This window comes from Dreissena polymorpha, chromosome 1 (genome assembly GCF_020536995.1).
Source record: "Dreissena polymorpha isolate Duluth1 chromosome 1, UMN_Dpol_1.0, whole genome shotgun sequence".
NCBI lineage: Eukaryota > Metazoa > Mollusca > Bivalvia > Myida > Dreissenidae > Dreissena > Dreissena polymorpha.
In genome coordinates, this window is record NC_068355.1 from 185,073,942 (window position 1) to 185,096,345 (window position 22,404).

Sequence of the window (22,404 nt, forward strand, 5' to 3'; positions counted from 1 at the left end):
TGTCTGCAGGTGACCGGTAAATTCAGGTGGCCGTTAGGTCAGTTTCGACTGTACACCTTTTAGCTTATAGTATTTTTATACAGATTAGAAGATATTGTTTTCTTCAAAGAATTAAAAAAAAACATATTTTGCTTTGGGATATGGTCAGCCATATAACTTGTTAATTGAATGGTCATGAAATAATGTTCATGTCCATTCTCTCAATGATTCTGCTTTTATATTTTGCATACTTCTTAAGCAACATGAACCCAACCTATAAATAAGAGCGGACAACTTTATCAAGCATTTTGTAAGAATTATGGTCCTTTTTTCACTTAGAATATGCATATTATTGATAAATTTATGTTAAAGTTTGCGTACCACCTCAAATATTTGTTATGTCCATTAACATATTGCTTTCATATTGAGTATACTTCTTTACCAACATGACCCCAATCTATAAACAGGAGCAGACAACTGTAACAGGCATTTTGTAAGAATTATGGCTCTTTTTCCACTTAGAATATGCATACTATTGATAAATCTATGTTAAAGTTTGCGTACCACATCAAATATTTTCTATGTTCATTGTAATATTGCTTTTATATTTTTCATACATCTTGACCAACATGACCACAATCTATAATCAAGAGCAGACAACTATATCAAGCATTTTGTAAGAACTATGTTCCCTTTTTATATGTAGAAAATTGAAACTTTGGTGAAGTTTTGTGTTTAGGTTCACTTTATTCCTAAAGTATCAAAGCTATTGTTTACATACTTGCAACACTCACTAACTATCGTAAGGGGACTGTGCAGGCAAAGTTATGTAACTCTTAATGGCATTTTGACAGAATTATGGCCCCTTTTATACTTAGATAATTAAACATTTGGTTAAGTTTTGTGTTTTGGTCCATTTTACTCCTTAAGTATCATAGCTATTGCTTTCAGACTTGGAAAACTGTCATAAGGGGACTGTACAGGGCAAGTTGCATAACTCTGGTTGGCATTTTAATGGAATTATGGCGCTTTTTTGTCTTCGTAACTTGGAATATTTTGTTAAATTTTGTGTTTAGATCCACTTTACTTCTTAAGTATCAAGGCTATTGCTTTCAAACTTCAAATACTTTCTAATTATCATGAGGGTACTGTACCTGGCAAGTTGAATTTGACATTGACCTTTGAATGACCTTGACTCTCAAGGTCAAATTAATAAATTTTAATTAAATTGCCATAACTTCTTTATTAAGGATCAGATTTGATTCAAACTTTGACATAACAACACTTACCTGACATAACACAATGACTCCACCAAAACCATCCCCCACGCCCCACCCCAGAATCCCCCCCCCCCCCAAAAAAAAAAAAAATAAATAAATAAAAAAAATAATATTTTTTTCCTTTTTTTTATTTTTGAAAGATCATCTAGTAAATGACCACACACCCACATTATACCCCCTCTCTCTACCCCCACCCACCCCCCCCACACCCAAAAAGATTTTTTTTCTTTGAAACATAGTAAAAAAATCCACAAATATTTATTTACTTTATTTTGGAAGGATTGTCCAACCATCCCACCCAAGCTATTGCTATCAAACTTAAAATAAAATCTTATTAGTTTGTTTTATGTCTTTACAAATGTTAAAGAGATTGTAGAAAATATACCTGAACTCAGAATCGTCTATAAAGTACAACTTCTTTAAAACATAAGGGATCAATATCAGGGGACAAAAATATTCATAAACTGCACTCGTCCTGCAGGACGAGTGCATTAAAATTTTCACTCGTCCTGCAAACACACGCACTCGTCCATCAAATATGTGTGAAATAAAGATTGCAAAGGGCTGATATGACTTATAAAATTTCCTAAAGTATATCACTGCTAAGCAGTGAAATAAGTTACTTTATTTATGAGGAACACAAAATAAATTTTTTTCTAATGCTCGCGTGCTTTCCGTTTCGGACGTTTGAACATCGCCCCCGCCCCCTTTTAAGAACGCTCGTATGGCAGACATTTTTCAAACGAAATTCAGACTGGTTTAAGTCTGGTTTTAAACCGTACTTCGCGCTTAAATAATTCTTTAAAAGTCAATACTAACAGTGACTGCAGACTGCAGTCGCATGGTTCCCTGTCAACATGTACGCGCAAGGCTTACACCAAAAAGCCAATATTTACTCGGGACACAAGTCTCGCATAACAACACGCACCTGCTGTATAAAATTTACAATTACAATTTCCGGTTCATTCGCATTCTACTTTCGGAATAGATATGCTTTTAGAAAATGATTTTATTAAATGAAAATAGTCTTACTGGTCAGAAAATTCATTTTTAACATCAGCTTTTTTTCACTCGTCCTGTAGGACGAGAGCTTTAGGGAAATTCACTCGTCCTTTCAAGATTTCACTCGTCAATACGAGCGGAAGAGTGGAATTTTTGTCCCCTGAATATGTTTCAATTATGGTCCTCTTCCACTTGGAATATGACTATATTACCTTGACCTTATTGAATATGAACAATTTCCCCCTGATGGATTACGTTATACTGTCAAGCACTCGAATAGCCGAGCGTGCTGTCCTCTGACAGCTCTTGTTTGTGTAGAGGTCTATTAAAAACTGATAAAATTCCGGGATTTTCTAGATTTTCTGGTTCCTACAGGACCCCATACAATCACACATCTTTACACAGCTGAACAACAACAGGCCTTCTGGACATCCAAGGACAATGGCTTGGTAAAGGTGTCAAGCTCTTGGGTCAGGAATTTTGGGTAAAGCTGCTACCCCCAGGGTACAGCCAGTCTATCCATGGAACTCCAAACTTCCCTGCTCAGGGGCCAAGACTACCTCATCTACAAGGTAGGTTGTTATGCAAACAGTTTCACAGTCATCCAAATAATTTTTGGTAGAGTATGGATATTAATGTCCCCACTATATGAGGTAAGGGGGGGGGGTATAAAGATTTGCCCTCATCTGTGATTTTGTCTGTCCTTCCATCCTTGCGTCCATCTCTTTCACTTGTGTGGCCGCCCTAGCTAAAAAAAGTATTGTGCAAGAGGAATTGAAACTTTGCAGTTATTTAAAAAAGCATGTGAACTTGGGAACCTCCATATTTTGATTTGATATCTTTGACATAATTGAAGTGATGTTTTTTGACAGTTTTTTTTTGCTACTAGAGGCCTGAAACTGTGGATGCATTTTGGATACCATGGTATCTGCTGTTCATCCTTTTGCAATGTATTTCTGTTTGTCAACTTTTTGTCAAGGGACATTTTCTCCTGAAGCACATGAAAGAATTAAATGAAACCTCACAGGAATGTTTCTTGGGTGTTCATTTTTATGTCCCCCACTATAGTAGTGGGGGACATATTGTTTTTGCCCTGTCTGTTGGTCTGTCTGTTGGTCTGTTTGCGCCAACTTTAACATTTTGCAATAACTTTTGCTATATTGAAGATAGCAACTTCATATTTGACATGCATGTGTATCTCATGAAGCTGCACATTTTCAGTTGTGCAAGTTCAAGGTCAAGGTCATCCTTCAAGGTCAGAGGTCAAATATATGTGGCCAAAATCGCTCATTTTATGAATACTTTTGCAATATTGAAGATAGCAACTTGATATTTGGCATGCATGTGTATCTCATGGAGCTGCACATTTTGAGTGGTGAAAGGTCAAGGTCATCCTTCAAGGTCAGAGGTCAAATATATGTGGCCCAAATCACTTATTTTATGAATACTTTTGCAATATTTAAGATAGCAACTTGATATTTGGCATGCATGTGTATCTCATGGAGCTGCACATTTTGAGTGGTGAAAGGTCAAGGTCAAGGTCATCCTTCACAAAGTCAAGGTCATCCTTCAAGGTCAAACGTCATATAGGGGGACATTGTGTTTCACAAACACATCTTTTTTTCTTCGTTTTTGAAACCCATAGCCAAGAGGTTTAATGTTTGGTGTGCAACAGTGTAAAGTGAGTCCTCTCAAAATATTACCAAATTATGTCTCTGGGATCAACTGGCTTAGCCCTAGGATTTCCCAGTTTTACATAAACATATTTAGGGACAACAAATCTTTGTCTGCAACTTCAAAGCCCAAGTGTTCCATATTTGGTATGGAGCATAATCTAGAGGTCATCTACAGAGTTTGTTTGATTAATGCACCTGGCCCTTGTGGTCATTGACTGATATAGGTAAAACCTTCGAAAAAACATTTGGTTAAACCACAACACCCCTTGGTTTCATATTTGGTCCATGTAACTGATGCCATTTCCGAATGCATTGAATATATTTCTGGGATTTATTAAGATCTTTCTATCTGTTCACAGGGACCTTATCCTTACAAGTTCAGTCCCAGAGAAAAATGTTACCCAACTGCAACACAGGCAATACATCTCAACAGGTAAGTCCCAGTAATAGTTTGTTATCCCCCGCCATAGGCGGAGGGATATTGTATTGGCGTTGTCTGTCCATCCGTCTTTCCGTCCGTCCTTCAGTCCATCTGGCACTTTTGTGTCTGGAGCTATATCTTGGAAGTGATTTCATTGAAATTTGGTATGAGTATGTATATGGATAAGAGGATGATGCACCCCAAATGGGCATTGTACACTATTTGTTAATAATGGAGTTATGACCCTATGTATCTTGAAAAAAATGCTTTATAAGATAAGCTTAGGGCTGCATCTTTATTTAACACATGAGCCAGAACCATGAAACTTGCCATAGTTGTTGCCAATCATCTGGAGGTGCTTCACATTCAACACTTATAATGCTAGGGGCTTAGGTCAAGGTCACACATTATTTAGTCATTTCTTTACTATGCATCAAGGGATTCTGTAATAACTGTCCAATTGTTCTCCAGTATCTAGCTGAGTGTCAAATATAAGATCCAGGTTGCTAGGCGCGTGGGCAAAGTCACACACAAAGATCAAAATCACACATTTTGATTAAATATGCCTTATTTGGTAAGGATTCTGCCATACTAAATTGATTCACAAAATGGCCTGATGTAATTGGCCTCAAATATCAGGCAGTGCAAGACCTATGCGTTTGTGACCCAAGTCAAGGTCACACATCAAAGGTCACACATTTGTAGAAATATTTACTGCTTAGCCATTATTTTACTATGCTCAGTGGATTCTGTTTTGACCTTCTATAATTCTTTTCCATCTTCTTCCTTGCTGTGTTTCGTATGTAAGATTCATGTCTAGGGTTAAGGCTCATGTCTAAGGTTAAGGTCAACGTCTCACAATATACTATATGCAAGGGTCAAGGTTACACAAATGCTTCATGTAAGGTCCTATGCTAAAACCCTTAACTGACCAGCATTTTTTCCAGAATTATGTATACATCTTTGTACTTAGAAATTACAGGTTAGAGATTTTGTGCTCCAACAAGCGAGAGCATATTGTCGCTGACTTGTCTGTCCTTCCTTCTGTCATAATTTTATCTGGAGGAGGATATTGTTTTGGCGTTGTCCGTCCATCCAGAAAACTTTTGTGTCCAGAAGCATATTGTGGAACTTCTTTTGTGCATTTTAATGAAACTTGTTTGTACATAAATGCATTTCATTAATAAAATATATGCCTAAAATGTTATGTTGTAAGTTTTTGATTTTTCCCAAATACTTATAATACACACATGTTGGGCCCATGTTCACCAACCATTCTTAGTTTCTTGTACATTTACATTAATTACTCCCCCCCCCCCCCTCTTCCCGCACTAAAAGGTGGAGGGATATAGAATTGGCGTTGTCTGTCAGTCCATCCCTCTGTCACAATTTTGATATTGGTGGGGGATATAAATTCAACGAATTTGCTTGTTTCACCACTTTTGGATTGGGGCTGGGGCCCTTTGGATTCTGAAAAACTGTGTTGTTTTAAGTAAAATGGAGAAATTGGTGTTGTGGTTGTTTTTACTAACAATTGCTTTAATATTGGGGATAAAAGTGTGTTCAATATTACATTTGCTATGTTTCAACTTGTAGAGCTGATTAGGAAAATGAACTTAATATTGCAAAAAAAATATATTTGTTTTGGAATCCTTCAATTGTTAATTTTATTCATTTTGGAAAAATCTATATTTTGTTACATTTTAAAAGGGGCCGAATAACAGCCCCAAATAAATATATATAAAACAACTGAGGTAAGTCCCTTGCCATTGGAAAAGGGATCGCTGTGGCACAGCTGTGACCACCATCCATGAGGCCCATTCATAATAAGACTAGTTCTGGGAAAACTGGTCTTAATGCACGTGCTGGTTTAAGTCTCGCCCCAGATTAGCCTGTGCAGTCTGCACAGGCTTATAATGGACGACACTTTCCACTTTTGGGGAATTTTTTGTTTAAGGATGTCTCTTCTACATGAAAATCCTGTCTTGGCCAAAAGTTGTGTTCCTAAATATCCTGTGCCGACTGCACGTGCATTAAGCCCAATATTCACAGAATGTGGCCCTTATAACTTTAATACTTTGATGTAATCAAGCTGTAACAAATTGGTTAAACCCAAATGCAAACTCAGTTTTCTGCACTTCACTTAATTTACCAGTATATCTTATTTCAATAAGTGTGAAACTATTGCATTTCATATAGAAATGTGAAGAAGATACAACAGTTTCACGCTAAACCCTTAAATTAAAATTGACCATCAAGAGCAACAACATACAAATTATCTATAGGCACCAAGCAAACTGACTTTTTATCTCTTTACAAAATCAAGTTCCATATAAAAGGTAATTATCGTAATAAAACTGCCATTTATATGAAGGGGTCACTTGTATTTTTGCCTTTGCATTAGATGGTAAGAATGCTTATCTGGACAATATATAGGCTGATTTTGTATCGAGGTCACTTGCATCCAAAAACTATGTAACTATGTCACCAGGTCAAATCTTCAGAAACCCTTGATGCCAATATAGAGGCCACATTTATGACTCAATCTTGATTAAACTTAAGAGAATGCATATCTTGACAATGGCAAGTTGGAATGAAGGATTGTGCATCCAAAAACTAGGTCACTAGTTATTATAGTAGAAAAATCTTCTTGCTACTCTAAAGGCCACATTTATGAGTTGATTTGATGACACTTTGTCAAAATGTTTATCTTTTCATTTTAGGTGTTTTAATTTATGTGACATGCATCCACTAGTTAATCTTTTGAAATCCTTGTTTCCGCAGTAGAAGTCACATAAATGTCTCAATCTTGATGAAACTTTTTCAGAATGTTCATCTTGACAATATCTAAGCAAAGTTCAAAATTGAATTCCGATCTTGCACCAGGTCGAGTCTTCTACCAAAGTTTAATGTTTAACTCAGGTAAGCGCTTTAGGGCCATTATGAATCTCTTGTTTCAATTAACAACTTTCAGAGGATTTTCAATGCAGAACCATTTAGATTGTTATCTACTAAGGAACTTTGAGATTGTTTTAAAAGAAAATGTTAACATTAAAGGAATATAGAGTGTTTTGGTCAGTAAACTTGAAATACGCGTGGCGTTTAATTTGAGACAAATTTGCATGTTTTCTTTTCATTCATGTTTAAAGGTCCGTCAGTCTCTTGTGTAACAACCGAAGCTAAAGATGAAGTGCCACAGAGAGAAATAGAGGTCACAACAGTAAGACATGCAGATATTGCTGCTTCAGTCTCAATAGCAACATAAGCAGCAGCAGAAGCAAAAGCAGCAACAACACCCACAATTCAACAATCAACAGTGCCATTGCTGAGCTCTTTCAAATGTATGAGGCTTGGAAAAAACTTATATTGAGACTCACCTGTGGTGAATGTTTCCTTTAATTGTTGACTGAATAATTACAATGGAGCTTTTCTCTAAGAAAACGCATGTGCCTAAAGTGTCGTCCACACAGGCTGATCTGGGACGACACTTTCCGCTTTAATGGTATTTTTTTTTTATTTAGGTAGTCTCTTCTTGCAAAAATCTGGTTTAGGCAGAGTGTTGTCAATGATTAGCCTGTGCAGATTGCACAGGCTTATCGAAGTGGTTACATTTCACACATACATTTTAATAAATTTTCACAGTCATAATAATGGAGTCATTTTTGTGAAGGTTAGTCATTCAGAGTGGTGCTTTGTCTGCATATAATGTTAAAGGATTGTATTGTATTTGATTAAACCATGTCCATATTTCTCAAGGGAATTATAATGAAACTTCAATTGTGTGAACCCAATGGAGTGTGGGTTGAGGGTTAGTTGACATTTTGTGACAAAGCTCTAACTTATCATTGGCCCAGTCATGACTCTCTTGCACTATATTAATGTTCTGTCTCTGTATCTCATCATACATGGGAATTCAGAAGCTGTGTTAATTATATTATAAATAACTATGCACCGCAGTCTATTGCACCTTCCGCTCTATATGGATTGTTTTAAATAAAACCTATTGGAGTTATTGAAAATATTTGTTAATTTCAATGCAAAAGCGTTATATAGCACAATATATTAACACCACAGATGCATATGCATGATAACTAATGTATTAATGGCAAACATCAAAACATGTATTTCTTAACATTTTGCCTCAAACACGTTATGATGAACACATTATATTTGTTTCAAAATATATCTAAATAACCTGTGTTTCAGGAAATATCTAAACATATTGATATATTTGACTTTGCTTTGATTTATATGTCCTATGATTTGTCTTCTCCTAACTAGGTCGAGGATCACCCAAAACCACTCGGTGCCAAGCAATGAAATTATCAGCTGCCACCTTGACTTGACCACTGTACACACCTGGGAGTCAGGTTTAAGGTCACATCAGCTTAAATGTTCATGGCAGTAAGAAAATGTAAGATCTTAAAGGGACTTGTTCACAGATTGTGTGGGTAAGTTGACAGACCTCATTGGCATTACCGGTACTAAAAAAATTGCAACAATTTTAAATGAATAAACATATTACTACAACTTATACCAATATATTATTGCGGTACATAGTGTATAGTATCGCAATATGCTTTTACTGCCTTGAATACAAATATAAATTACCCCAGTTTGGAATCCAAATAAAGGCAGTTTTTTTTATTTTACGTCCTTAATTTTTATTATTTTAATTATTTTAGGTTATTCCATAAACTGTATTTTATTGGTTTTAATAATGTTTGTAAAAATATATTGAGAACTCGATAACCACTATATCTTAAAACAAAATGACTGCAGAACAGGTCTTAAACATTTTCCTTTAAATATGTCACTATCTTTCTCAGTAAACACAATGTCTGCAGAAAGAATAACCTCTTTCCCTTTAAAGAAATCTCAATATGTTTTTTACTGCAAACGGATTCATTACAGAACTGGAATCTATCTTTGAACATTTTCCTGCAGTATTCTCCGTCATTTGCAGTTAACAAGATGACTGAACAACATGGCATCAATGGCAAGGAAGAAGTGATCTGGGGGGGTAATCACGTGCAAGTCAAGATGCCGCTCACTTTCCAGCCATAACAGTAAGCAAGTGATTAGTATTTGTTTTGTATTTTGTCTAGCTTCAATATTGCAGAAGTGACGCTTATATCTCGACTTGACTCGCTACGTATTTTCTTAGCGGGAGCTGTAATTTTTGATCCCGCTAAAAAATTTTGTTGTGAGTAAAGTAGAGATATAGAGCGAATATTAATACGAAATAAACGCTTATAATTCTGCATGGACGCGACCATCTTAACTATTAGGTGATAACCAACTCTGAGTGATTGTCCTCAACTTATGTAAATCAACTTTTTCAAAATGTGTTGTATTTGGTGAATCATCAAATATATATACCACTTTTGTCAGAAAAAGTTTATTATTTGTTTTTATATAAAAACTCTTCAAAAAAATTGGTCATAACCAACAAACAAAAAAATAAACTAATTTATAATATTTGGCGTGATTGCATTGACTGTATGTTAAGTTTTAAAAGGCTTTCCAACTCTGGAACTTTGTGGACACAAGGCTTTAGTTAAGCCTTTTTATTTTACCTTGTTTATATGAAAGTTTATGGCTTATTTAGAAAATCACAAGTGTGGCCGGTTTAAACCAGTACTTGGGAGTCTTGAAAAAAAATGTCCAAATCATGCTAGTATGGTCTCGTTTGACACATTATTGACTTTATTTCCAGAAAACCCTGATTGCAAAGCGTAGAGTCTGCTCCGGAAGCATTTGCACACAAGGCACAAACATCAGCTGCAATAATCGTCTTGATATTCTGTCATCGCCATGGTGCATGACCCTCAGTCTATGAACATAGGGAACCTTGGGTGAGTTTTCAAGTCATGTGCATGCTTTTTGCATGACACCAATTAAAGAGATGGGTGGTTGAATGAAGATTTAACATAGTCTGTCCATACGTCTTTCACTTCAGCTAACGGATTTGTTTGTTTACTGAAAGTATTGCGTCTTATGTGATGAAATTAAACATATGTTCCATCATATGAATTTACCTTCTTGTGTAACTTTGTTCACTTTCTTTGACGTTAATGGAGTTTTGTGACACAAGAAAAATGTGGGTGCGTCCTTGATCATGGTGACCAACTCTTGTTTCTTACTTCACAAAAGAGATATTAGTTTTCTCAGAAAAACTCTTGCCCCATGCACCTGTTTTGGGCCATCAGCTTATTGTCATTAATAATTAGGTACTATTTTTCGAATGGCAAAAAATTATCTGTATCAAATCCCATCCCATATTATTTGTATATAAAGAGGTTATACTTCACCTATAATATGTATAGTCGATTGTTATTTTATCAATAGTCTCAGGACCATTATTTCCTCTCTGGATTCAAATCAGATATGTTTTAACACCCTACGGCAGGCAGTGCTTGTTTTTTTTTTTCATCTGTATCAAAAATGTAATAAAAAACTGACTTTTCAGTAATGTGTCTTTCTTTTTTCAGACACCCATGGACGAAAGAAAACTGGCCAATCAGAATTACAGCCTGTTGCAGCAGTGGTTACCATATTTACCCCAGTCAAACCTAAGAAGCTCAGAGATATATACTGTTTAAGTTGTGCTAGTCTCTACATACCTCCTGGTATGTTCAGCACTTACTCTCACAGGTTTCATCTTTGAATTTTGTGACGGATGGAAATTAAATGAACTTGTTCAGATCGAAATGGCAGAATGACATATCACAACAAGTCAAGTTGAAAGCCAGAAAGTCATGTCAACAGCCACATTTCTTATGTGACCAGCCAAGTTGTATTCAAAGGACAACACAAGTATATGTTTTATGGGAAATATGATGCTCTCAGTCATTTTATGTTGAAAATTTTGGTAAAATATAGTATGTAAAAATTATTATCGTAAGCACACATATTACAAGTCTATCCAATGTCTCTGTCTGTATTATGAAACTTTTACTACAGATTTTGATCCTGATAATGCTACAATTTTATTTTAATATTGTCAAAGCTGTTTTAATGATGCTGGTAACTGTAATGAAACATGTTTTCTGTTTTTTACCAGTAATATAGATGTGCTACTTAAAAAAATTCTTCAGAAAGGCTGAGAGTTATGAAATATCGGTATTGTCTGTCTATCAATCTTTCTGAAACAATATAAGTCGATTGGCTCACCCGGGTCAGTATTCGATCAAGAATCTTGTTTAGTAGCATAATATTTCATGGGAATACATGTATAAATAAATTCTGGGAAAAATCATTTAATCTACCTAACATTATTGATTCTGTATTTACTACCAGTACTTGGTTGATTTCAATGGCTGCAGTTTGTTAAATGATTAGAGTATGACTCTTGTGTTATTGGGAAAGCTTTTTATGTAAATGAGAATTAAACAAATATGAAAGTATTTTATGAAAAATGGCAAAAGTTATGATTGTTAAATTGTGTTGTTATATCATAGACTTACATGCTGGTAAGTTTTAAAGTTTGTTTTTTGACATACCGGTAACAGTTTATTATGCCATATATTTGTATATGCGCATTGAGACAACCCTCTTAAATCAGTGAGTACACCTGTATCTTAACCAAGATTTCTGATCACTGTATATAGGTATATTTTGCCATGTATACTGCAAAACAATTGTATGTTCAGTATAAACTGTTTATTTAATGTTGCCATTTTTATAAGATAAACTCACTGTTTTCATTTATTTGTACAAACAATTGTTCTAAAACAACATTTCTTGTGTAAATGCTCATATACGTATTAAACTGTTAAAAATGCAGCATGACATATTTTGAAGAGAAAAAGATAGTTAAGGCAATATAAACACCTTGTTATATGCAATGTTTTTCATTGAATGAATTTTAGCAACTATTTAAAATGTATTTTTTTTTACATAAACCTTGAAATTTTAAATCAGTCAATTAAAATTAAGGGAGAGTGATGTCATATGCTAACAATTGCCAAGAATTGCAATGGCCTCTATTGGCAATATAAGCGAGTACTATTATTTGCAAAAGATATCTATTTTGTTAGATAATAATTGTCTTTTACAACTCGACATAACAAGTAAATACATTTCTAATTATTTCGCACTATATACTCGGCTATAGGTGAATGTCTAAAAGGATTTTGTGGAATAAACACTTTAGAAAATATATGCTTGTTTCAGGAAGTAATAGTTTAGGTAAAATGTGATACTTATTGTTACATAAACACCAAGTGTAATAACAAAATGCATCAGTAATGACATTATTTGAAAAATTACATTTGCATGATCACACAATGTGTAAAGTTGTGTAAATATGACGTTTATGAATTGTGTATATTTCAACAATAATATTATACTTGTATTTAAAGTACTTGATAAGTATTGACGTAGATCTATTGCTATTAGAGAATTGTATCATTTAGCTAGTTTGGTTACAGTTTGTGTAACGTTGACCAGTCCACATAGCTGTCAGTGGAGTGAATTCACTGGGGTTCAATTTCCGTAATTCTCCTAGTTTAAAACTTCAGCATACACATATGTCTTAAATCCAGATTTCCCTAAAATTGTGGTTGTTTATATTGAACTTTTATTGAATGCATGTGACATGTTTGTTCTTTTGTTGAACGACTGAAAATAACTTTATATGTATAAATTGTGTGTCATGTTTAGATATTGTCATGTTTAGATAAATCAAATTGATAAATAGAAAACAAAATAAAAAATTTGCAATAATTTGTATGCATGCTTAGCCCCCAAAAATGTTATCATACAAGCTTATTGGTATTGGACTTTGTTTGTACTTTAAGATGAAATGTTTCAATCATGTGTGATTTTTATCATTTACGTTAAATAAACATTTTCCATTAGTAGATATAGGGTGTATAAACTCTTATGTAGACTTCTTTTTAATTGCTTTTGTAAATATCTTCAATATTTGACATTACTGTTAAGGTTTTTTTTAGCTCGCCTGTTTTCGGAAAAAAAACGAGGTATTGTCATAGCCAGCTCGTTGTGTCGTCCGACGTCCGCGTCGTGCTAAAACCTTTAAATTTTGCTCTAAAATCAAAGTGCATCCACCTAAAACTTTGAAACTTCATATGTAGATGCACATTGATGAGTTCTACACGCCACACCTATTTTGCGGTCACTAGGTCAAAGGTCAAGGTTGCAGTGACCTCTTAAAAAAACAAATTCGTACAAGCTTTCGTTCATTCGAAACTGCACCCGCAGCCGAGCGTGGCACCCATTATGGGGTGCTCTTGTTATAGTAAACATGTACATGTTTCTCTAAACTGTAAACAGGTGTCTGTTTAAGTTATTGTGATTTGTTAATTTTGTATTGCTAATTAAATGAAATATTGTGTATAGTCTGGCATTGTTGTTGTTATTAGACAAAGCACATTCCATTACTCATGTTTATTTTCATTTTTATTTTCGTCCACTATTTCTATAACCAGTGTTTTGTCTGTAGAAGTTACAATATACTTAATATTGCAGTTGTCCAATGCAATATGCTTTACTTTCTAAATAAATCAACACCATTTATTGGTTGACATAATTTCATGTATGGGCACTTACCATGACTTTAGGGTGGAATATTCATCTGAAAATTTGGTAGAAAAAGCATTGTTGTGTACTACAGATTCGTTTTAATGTTGGACACTTTATAATGAGACCTTAACCGTTGGTAGCATTTCTTTTAATGGAGAGTAGCTGGTTAAATGATGGATGTAAAAAACTGAACTTTTATTGCATCAAGTATTTTCTCAAATATCACATGACCTATATTTTTGGGCGTAGCTGCTTAACCAATCTGGATCAGCAGACGATTGATGGCTTGAATCTGTCTCGTGTGGTCTAATGGTCGCCCTTTTAAACTATTTTCAATATGGCTGCATATTTACAAAAGTCAGAGAAAATGTTTAAATCCATAGGATGCTTGGGGAAAAAAACAGTGGAAATATAGTACAGTATGTAGAACGTTTCCACAGTGTAAGAGTGTTATTTTCAACTGTGCTCAAAGCAATTGAATTGGTATTGGAATTGTTAGCGAAAATGAAATTTAGAAATATCATTCCTAATCGTGTCAAATTATCATCGGCATCATTTTTGAAGAACGCAATATTCAAAACAATATTTTTTTTTTCATAGTTATGGTGCTTTTGAAATAGTTAACTGACTTTCAGGATTGGAAAGATTCTTACATACAGGTAAAATAAATAATTGAATCTGTGCAGAATGTTTATTTCAACAAATACCGGTAGTTATTAATTTTAGATAACTTGCACTGAAAGGCTGAAGCTTACTAGAACACTCAATCCTGTTTCTTCGGTAGAACCAATACTTGTTCAGTGTATAGCAGGATCATGCTTATTTGGCCTCGGCCTTAAACCTGGGTCAATTTTGGCTCCAGGATTATTAGCCCCAAATCAACAATAATGTGTAACCCAGCCAGAAAAATCCCCGACCACCATGGGAATCGAACCCGGGACCTCCCGGTTCCAAATCAGGCAGAAACTACTGTGTTGCTATAAAAGCTAGCTCATATAGCAAGGCAGTATAAGTTCTCCTTATACCGAACCCTTCTACATACACCTCCTCCAAGTGTGAAATTTTTCCAGGAATTTCCTATTGCCATGACATCTGTGGGACGTCTGACACACATGGTGTTTTTTAGCTCACCTGAGCACAACGTGCTCATGGTGAGCTTTTGTAATCCCTTTTTGTCAATCGTGAGTCGTGCGTCGTCCACATTTTGCCTTGTGAACACTCAAGACGCCACATTTATTGTCCGATCTTTATGAAACTTGGTCAGAACATTTGTCCCATTGATACCTCGCCTGAGTTCGAACTGGGTCATGCTGGGTCAAAAACTAGGTCACGAGGTAAAAAAAAAGAAAAACCTTGTGAACACTGTAGAAGTCACATTTGATGCCCAATCTTCATGTAACTTTGTCAAAATGTTTGTCTAAATGATATGTTGGTCGAGTTCAAAAATGGTTCCGGTCCGTTGAAAAACATGGCCACCAGGGGGCGGGGCAGTATTCCTTATATGGCTATAGAGAAACCTTGTGAACACTCTTGAAGTCACAATCTTTGCCCAATAATCATGAAACTTGGTCAAAACATTGGTTTCATTGATATCTCAGACAGGTTCGAAAATGGTCCAGATCGGTGAAAAAACATGACCGCCAGGGGGCGGGGCAGTTTTCTCTATATGTTTAAAGTGAAAACATATGAACACTCTAGAAGTCACATTTTTGGTCCAATCTTCCTGAAATTTGGTCAGAACATGTGTTTTCTGGATACGACGGTTGGGTTTGAAAAGGTTGCTTAAAAAACATGGTCACCAGGGGGCGGGGCATTTTTGCTGATATGGCTATGTATGGCTTTAGTAAAACTTTGTTAACACTCTAGAGGCCACATTTATTGTTCAATCTTTATGAAATTTGGTCAGAAGATTTGTCTCGATGATATCTTGGATGAGTTTGAAAATGGTTACGTTTGCTTGCAAAACATGGCTTCCAAGGGGCGGGGCATTTTTCCGTATATAGCTATATGTTTTTTGTTGGGCGCCAACGTAACCCAGCCAGAAAAATCCCCAACCAAAATGTGGTTTGAACAAGGGATCGCCCGGTTCCAAATCAGGCAGACATTCTACCACGCTGCCATAAAAGCTAGCTCATATAGCAAGGCAGTATAAGTTCTCCTTACACCAAACCCTGCTACTCTTACATGGTCCTATCTTTACTGGTGCATATTCTTTAAAGGTGATTTAGCGAACTCTAACTCAGTGCCAGAAGGGATCAAACAGGGACCATTTTATAGGTAGATGGACACCATATCCAATATGCCAGCAAAACCTTTTGTATAGGTAATCAATAAGTATAATAGTTGATGATTCTGTCCAAAAACTTTGTTTCTTATTTACTAAAACAATGTGAAACTCCTTTTCTTGCTATTTTTCTCTGCATAAAACATGGTATATCTACATGCGCATCCAAACAAACACATCAGTTAAACTAACTGTCACTTAATTACAGTAACTATGTTGCATTTTTATTTTTTCACCACTTAAAGGTCAAAAAAAAAATATTAACATGACATTTCACATTGTTAAGGTAAATTATAGGCTTAAATTGTAATATGACACCACTCATGTAATATGGTTTAAAAAAGTTATGGCAAGATGATTTAGGCCTAATATGGTCTACTTGTGATAGGCATTATGCATTTTGTATTGCTGTACTTCAAAACTATAGCTTCCTATACAGTTCAATACAATGTTCAAATGTTGAACTGCACTGTGCGAAGTCAGAATAAGATATCAATCTTGGAATTATCTGTTCAATAATGTATAATATGCTATTTTAATTTATAAGTGTAATAGACACTTGCATATAAAACCTATTCTACATCAAAATTTAATGTTTAATATGATTTTTTAATAGTCAAAAAAATGAAACCGTGTCCATGCTTGCATGAACACAGTTTATAAATTCAGTCGAATGATAAAATATGCCATTACAAATACTATTAATTAAAAAGTCATAGAATATAGCTTTTTGTACTTCTTGTAATAATAGAATGACTATTACAATAATACATTCTGAATAGGAAATTAACAGTTTTGTCTGAGAAAATCAACAAAATGATGCCCATTCAAAGTTTGATCTATTAATTCAAATTTTCATAACTTATAGTTCACAAACACACAATTACTTCAAATCCTTTTACAAAAAACTGAAAAAATGCACAATTTGTTTTTGTTATTGATTCTTTATTAATTTATACATTTATCCTTATAATATTGTTGCATCTTCAATTGAAATGTACACATGTAAATCTCTGTTTAAACTGACTCAGTAAAATAGTAATCCATGATTTATAAAGTACTTACAGACAAGCAATTAGCTTATGCAGATACATAGATGTCTACGTCTCTAGCTAATGTGATGTAAATTTGGTTCCAATGGAAAAAACTCAAATCAAACCATAGATCTATCAGTAAACTTAATTTGATCGACCATTAATAAAAATACATGTATAATATATGAATATATACTTGTAAAACTAGTAATAAAAATATGTATGTTTCTACTGCATAATTTAGGATTTTTTATTTTAACCTTTTCCCACTCAGAAGCAAAGTAAAAATGGCTATGTGCAAACAGCATAAAACCAGAACAGCCTGCGAGTAACTGTTCAGGTTTTATGCTGTTTGCTGCAGTATGTATTTATTGGAAATAAAGTCTTTAAAACTTTAATCTAATAAGATCGGTCTTTAAATAAATTTATCTTGTTTAGGGACTACAAATGTGTTAAAATACGTATCTAAGTGGTAAAGGATTAAGACACAGTATACTGAGAAGCTTTAACAGTATCAAATTGTAACAGTCAATATTGAAAATATCAACCGTTGTATTTATTTCTTTGTAAGCCAATGTCATATTTGGTATTCAATGTATTTTAAACTGGAAGTGTTATTTATATTAACTGATAACATTTCTTGGTCAGCCAGAATTGTCAAATCCAGTGGTCTTTTTCTTGGTCAGCCAGAATTGTCAAATCCAGTGGTCTTTTTCTTGGTCAGCCAGAATTGTCAATTCCAGTGGTCTTTTTACACTGTAGTTTTCTCTCTGAGGAGATGAGCAGAGGCGTAGCGAGGGAAGGGCAGGGGATGGGGGCAATTTGCCCCAGACGCCATCATGAGAGGGCGCCCGAAGAGGATTCATTGTATTTGTGTTTGGCTTCCACCAGTCTTCCAGATAGAGCGAATGGGACCAGACAATGAAAAACCAGTTCTGAGCTTACCAGTGGCCTCTTTCTGGAAATACGACAGCGATGCACGCGTTCTGAGACAAAGCCAGAGAAAGACGCGCATTTTAGAGAGGTGCTTTTTCTTCTTAAGCAATTGTGATACATTATCTGGGCCCACGCGTAAGCAGAACATTTGCGTGTAAGGCTCACTTGAATGAAAAACATTGCCGAATTGTATTGTTCATGCAAAGATAGCAGATTCTAGCCACTAAAACAAACAGTTCTTTAGTATTTCTACCATCATTAGTCATCGAGGGAAATACTGATACGAAGTTAAATAACAATTCAACCAGGCGTTATGAAGTGACGTATTGAAACGAAAATTTAAAAAAAGAGCATTGCCGAATTGTATTGTGCATGATTGAATCATGTAAAGTTAGCAAATTCTTGCCACAAAACATACAGTTCTTTAGTATTTCTACCATCATAAGTCATCGAGTGGAATACTGATCCGAAGGTAAATAGCAATTCAACCAGGCGTGACGAAGTGACGTATTGAAACGAAAATTAATGACCTTGACCTTGAATTTAGAGGATGACCTTTCACAGACGAGCACGGGAATAGATAGCGACACATTGTTTAGTCAAGGGTTATAATGCTTTTATACGGTGAAATGAACATTACGCAAATAAAGTGTTGTTTGTTTCCACTAGTTACCAACCAAACTAGTCCACCAAACTTAATTGTAGGTGCCGGTACTTGGTATTCCAGGTTAAACCGCTGTATTTTTTCAATAAAGGTTTTCATATAAAGAAATAATGTAACAAAATGATTTAAAACATCTCTGTCATTCAACAATTTTATTGAAGTCGGGACAAAAATTCCTTAAAAATAACAAAACAAAAGCCGACCTACGTACAGAAATTGTTAAACGATTTTAGCCCGGGGGGGGGGGGGGGTAACTACCCAAATTTTAGGGTAGGGGTGTCTCACTGAGACTTCCGAAATGTGACCCATTTTTATACAAGATTTTTGAAAAAGCAGACCCATTTGTATACGATACCTTTGAAAAAGCAGACCCATTTCAATACAAGAAAAGTGAAGTACTGGCTAACAGAATATCTAGGCCAAAGTTTCACTAAAAGGCAAATTCCAGTTTTTTTCCGTAAATGTTGGGAAGATTGAGAACGCGATCCATGGGTTCAAACTTTGTGGACTGTTCCCTTTAAGTCCAAGAAATGTTGACCAGTCAAAACTGCATCCATCTGAGGTACATGCTCCCGCCACTGCCCATTCCATTAGCGACACCGTTGCCACTAGTAAATCAGGGATTACCAAACGCGGCGATTGCGACTCAAACGCAGCTATAGCCTCCCCAATCGTTACTTCAGAGAAAACCAATGGAAGCGATACAGACGGCGTGGCGAAGTCCTGCGCCCCGAAGCTTATCGGCCAACCTGGGGCCGGTTTAATAAAAAACTACAACACCCGACAGTAGTCGCGCGACTGTGTGGTCGACCGACGCTCGTCGGCCGCCAACTGACCACTCGTCGCGTTCAAGGAGCAAGTTGCCGTGACTGTGGTCGCACGACGGAGTGGTCAGTCATTTTGCACGGGTTTTGGTTGCCGACAAAGCGTCAAGCGACGAACAGTCAAGCGACGAGCAGTCGTGGTGTGAGGGGTGGACTGCGGTCGAAGTACAGTACGTCGAACAACGCGCGGTCGACTGACGATCGTCGCTCTCCATTTAACCCGGTTATCGTCGCACGACGATTATTCTCTGGTACAACCATACTTACTCGACCGTGGTCGCTCTCATTAAACCGGGCCCTGGGGCCGGTTTAATGAAAATCTACAACACCCGACTGTAGTCGCGCGACTGTCTGGTCGACCGACGCTCGTCGGCCGCCAACTGACCACTTGTCGCGTTCAAGGAGCAAGTTGCCGTGACTGTGGTCGCACGACGGTGTGGTCAGTCATTTTGCACGGGTTTTGGTTGCCGACAAAGCGTCAAGCGACGAGCAGTCAAGCGACGAGCAGTCGTGGTGTGAGGGGTGGACTGCGGTCGCTCTACAGTACGTCGAACAGCGCGCGGTCGACTGACGATCGTCGCTCTCCATTTAACCCGGTTATCGTCGCATGACGATTATTCGCTGGTACAACCATACTTACTCGACCATGGTCGCTCTCATAAAACCGGGCCCTGGGCGATCTGTACAGCCTAATAATAAGGCCGTCTTACCGTCAACCAGCAAACTGCATTCTTCGACAGGAAATGAAAATATGCACACAATCCCGTCCGTCAAAATTGTACAAACCGATAAAAACAGTCAAGTTTCTGCATCTTTCTCTACTGAACTTTACTTTTTTATACCCATTTATATACAATAATGAAATCTATCATATCCATTTTGATACTGATACTTGCAAATCTATATTCATTTATATACAAGCAAATTTCGTTATGCATTAATATACAAGCAAATTTCTGATTGCAATACCCATATCTATACTTAGATGCTCAAAACCATACCCGTATCTATAATTGTAGTCGAAAAACACACCCCATATTTTCTTACATACCCGTATATAGGAAGTTACCCCCCCCCCCCCCCAGGGATCTTAGTAAAAACGAACATAATATAAAAGTGTTGCCTTAGAATGTATGATAGCGGGAACCAGTAAAAACTATATTTGATCGATGTTGCAGCGCTTCATAATTTTCAGGTTTTTAAATCGTCAAAAGATGCCTATACTGGATTTTTTAGAGCATGGTAAATGTTCAGTATTAGCGAAAATGTGCGAGTCTGAAACACTCATTTTTTAATTTTGTCAATTTTCCAGAACGTGAAAATGTCCATTTAAGAAAGTATGTTTTGTAAAGAATATGTAGATAGGTGGTTTAGGTTCAGTCTATTGAACGTATTATATAAAGAAGATTTAAATCGGCGATTTAATGCGGCCGTATTTTGTAAGAATGTGCTCAATCTTCACGTGGAGAATCCATGTGTGTGTTTTATGTGTGATATTATTGCCTCTATTTAAGCCTACGGGTTAAGTAGCTCACATATTGCCGTAATAAAGGGGCGATGTTTTCGCATTTACATTGAAAGATAACGTAATTTCTTTGATTTAGCAAATTGTTTTGGCAATGATATTGAATGCAAAGAACTGTTCAACCAGATTGAGGACTGAACAATGTAACTTACTAGGAGAGGTAATATGCCTTACCATCGACACCTTTGAAACGTATTTCTCCCATTGAGTCGTATGGTAATGATGTCTTCCCAATGTGCGCATTGCTCTGCAAATTATTTTAACCATTTCAGTATTAATAGCTAGTTGTGAGCGTTACTTTGGCTAACTTAAGCCAATTCTCTCATATCTCAGGGCATCGGTGGGACAGATCGTCTCTGTGATATTGCACTTAAACTAAGGAAACAGTTGAACAATAGATTTTGATGCTATCATTGACAAATTCGAGGGCATGGGGCCGAAAAAAATCAATTAAGTATGATGAATTTTTTTAATGGGCGCATTGGGTGGCTGTTGAAAAAAAGACTTAATATCATTATTGTTGTCGTTGCAAAAGTATGCATTGAGTTTTCTCCAAATTATCTTCATATCGTGTCGCTTGTGTTCGCCTTTTGTCCATCGTGCGTCGTCCGTTGCGCGTCGTAGACCTTTGCCTTGTTTGGTGATAGTGTTATTATGTTATCGACTATTGTGCTCTTATTTTTCAATAGCACCGCATGCTGTATTCCAATGATTCATGAGGAGATGGGTGGTGCGCACAATTTATAGATTGTACACGGGCGCCGAATACTGTCGCTACGCCTCTGGAGATGAGGTGTCAGTCTTTTATAATCTAGTATACTTGTAAACAGTGAATTTGCATTTAATACTCCAGGGAAGGTAGTTATCAGCCATGCATGTAGTGGGGTACACAATTAAAATTGTATGCATTTAGACTTATTTAGTACTGCATATGTACAGCGGTATAAATAATTAAGGAGCACGAACGGACGAGAACATAGAATTATAGTCTGTATAGCATAGATAGTTTATCTTCTGAAATCGTTTCGCTTCCTTAAACTGAACAAATATTTAGTGTTTACATCGCAAAACGTAATGTATCCAGTTTTACTTTCGGTTTGGTTGGTTTGTAAACACCGTAAATTCATTTTCAAAAGTGGACAATATCGTTATAAAATAAAGTTAGAAAAGTAAATCATATGGACAACACACATGAACATAGATAGTGCTCTTTATATCAAAGTAGAAAGT

The 22,404-nt window shown here is 36.0% G+C and overlaps 1 long non-coding RNA gene across 4 annotated transcripts; it reads left to right on the plus strand.

The window, feature by feature from the left end:
* Window positions 1-68: 68 nt before the first annotated feature.
* On the plus strand, window positions 69-13,901 carry LOC127864251 (uncharacterized). Of its 4 annotated transcripts, XR_008041643.1 has the most exons (9): window positions 69-655; window positions 2,637-2,833; window positions 4,297-4,370; window positions 7,186-7,280; window positions 7,508-7,699; window positions 8,640-8,809; window positions 9,325-9,427; window positions 10,078-10,216; window positions 10,853-13,901. It is a non-coding gene; the product is annotated as an uncharacterized LOC127864251 (long non-coding RNA). The 4 variants fall into 4 exon arrangements; XR_008041641.1 differs by lacking the exon at window positions 69-655 and having other exon boundaries at window positions 2,059-2,833; XR_008041644.1 differs by lacking the exon at window positions 69-655 and having other exon boundaries at window positions 2,059-2,833; window positions 8,640-8,772.
* The last annotated feature ends 8,503 nt before the right edge of the window (window positions 13,902-22,404 follow it).